The sequence below is a fragment of the Fukomys damarensis genome, unplaced genomic scaffold (genome assembly GCF_012274545.1).
Source record: "Fukomys damarensis isolate Sample0158 unplaced genomic scaffold, DMR_v1.0_HiC HiC_scaffold_15, whole genome shotgun sequence".
NCBI lineage: Eukaryota > Metazoa > Chordata > Mammalia > Rodentia > Bathyergidae > Fukomys > Fukomys damarensis.
The window spans coordinates 23390946-23393390 of record NW_022900927.1 but is presented as its reverse complement, the minus strand read 5'-3'; positions in this window follow the sequence as shown (position 1 = coordinate 23393390).

The window sequence follows — 2445 nt, the reverse complement described above, 5'->3', positions numbered from 1 at the left end:
TTGAGATCTTGCCTTTAACATGACTGGTCTTGGTTCTCATTTTTTCACCATTCCCCTGCCCTCCCTTCACCCCCTCCTCCCTCCCCTATTTACAAAAACTTTGTTTCCATTTTTCCCTCTTCTCATATTTTTTTCTTGTCCCTTATTTCCTTTCCCCTACCCTGACCACTTCCCCTGCTCCTTTATCCACCATGCCATTTGTGTTGAATGAAGCCTGCCGAACATGGATTGAAACTTCTGAACCGTGAGCCAAAACAAACCTCTCTTCCTTTAAGTTATGGGTGTTAGGTACTTTGTCCCAGTGACTGGGAGAGTGATTAAGACACTAGGCAAGAGATGATGATATTCTGGGGTAAAGTGGAAGTAGCAGGAATGACGAAAATGAACAAAATCATGGATAATTTGGAGGTACACTTATTGACAGATTTTAATCAATCTGTCAAGAAGAATTTATTGTGTTCTTTTTATACACCAGGCATAGTTCTAGATTTTGGAGTTACAGTAGGTTTTTTCTTTTCCTGTCAAAGAATTTATATTTTATTTTTTGATACTGGAAATCGAACTCAGGACCTTGCACTTGCTGGGCAGGCATGGCACCACTGAGCTAAATCCTTAGCCCAAGAGTTTATATTTTAATAGAAGGAGGATTTTGGCAATAGACATAAAAACAAAGAAGTGACTAAAATAATTGTATATACTGCTAAGTCTCATTGAAAAGAGAAAATACAGTAATATAGCAAATGACCAGGAAAGCTGCTCGTCTTTTTCTTAATCAACATAATTAAGAAAAAATTTACATAAAATGAAGTCCATGCATTTAAGCATACATTTGATGAGCTTTTAGCATATGAATATACCTACCACAAGCACCAGTCAAAGTATAGACCATGTTTCATCCTGGAGAGTTCCTTGTGTCCATTTGCAGTTAATTGCCCCTCCCTTTTGCTCTGGCTCCAGGCAAGCAGTGACACACTAGCTATAACCACAGATTTATTTTAAAACTGCTTACCTTTAAAAAGTACTTTTGTTGCCACTGGGGAGTGAGAGTGAACTAGATTGGAGGGCACAGGAGGAGCAAGTCTAGAGGTAGTGAGAGACAGTAACAGTGAAATAACTAGTGTTTTCCATACATTATCCATTTAAATTTATTTAATCTCTGCAGCAAATCCTAGGAGGTCACCGCATTTTATGGATGAGAAAGGTGAGGCTCACCGAGATTAAGTAATTTACACAAGAATACACAGCTAATAAATGGCAGTCAGGACTCCACCCTGTATGTGTATAGTTTACCCACTGTACAATGAAAGACACCTCCACGCTACTCACTCACTCCGTTCAAGGCACTCTACCAAGCACTGTAATCCTCACAGCAGTCTGGAAAGGCAGGTGTTATTATTCTAGATTTCATAAGGAAGAAACTGAGGCCCAGGGAGGTTCATTACATACCCCATACACAATTAGCAGATCAGGCCTAGTGAGATCTGGAATCTGTTCTTTGACACTGTCATTGCTTTATTTCATCCCAGGACCACCCCTCCGTTCCCTTATTTGGACCAGATTTCTTTGGTCAACAGCTATGCTGAGCTTGTTTCTATTTCTAAGAGTCTGAAACCTAACCAGTCTGGCTTGGACCTCTCTTCTAGCTCCTTCTTCATGAAGACAGGGAGCCTCTGTCCTTCAGGGGCCCCTCTTCTCCTATTAGACTTCTCCTTGACTTCCCTCTGAACCCCAGAATATTTCCTAATCTCCAGTGCCTCCCTCCCCAAAAGCAAGGAAATATCATGGGGCCGACCTATCTCTTGCCTGACCAGCCTGTTTGGGACAGTTTCCTACAGGACTGAGTGCACAGTGACACTTCATCTGAGCAAGCAGGTCCAGAGAGTGTTAATGTCAAACTCAGAACAACAGGCAGATTATTTCTTTTGGGATTTCTGAAGTGGAGCAGGAGGGGTGAATATTGAAAAAATGTTTATATTTACAGGATATGTATTTACATTAAATACAGTTAATGTTCAAAATTTTTAAATTATTACAGTAAAACATATATTGCTATTACTCCTCCTCAAAATTCTCTCTCTTCAAACACACATCCCATTGTTCTTGGCACTTTCTGAAGCAGTTCAGGAAGTTTTCTTTTATGGGTGTCTTTGATTATGCCTGTTGTGGCTTCCTTAATATCCTGCGTCAGTTAAAAATATTTTTCTTTCATGGCCATTTTGACTCTGTGAGGAAGAGCAAGAAGTAACATTTTGCCAGATCTGGTGACTGAGGTAGACAAGGACACATAATGCTTTTATTTGACAGAAATTGCTGTAGCCTTTCAAATTAATCCAGGACATTGAAGCCACAAAAAGACAACCATGAAATAAGATTTCAAGTGTTTCAGAAAGCATCAGGAACTCTGGGATACATGAATTCGAAGTGAAGGACAGTGTTTTGAAGGGG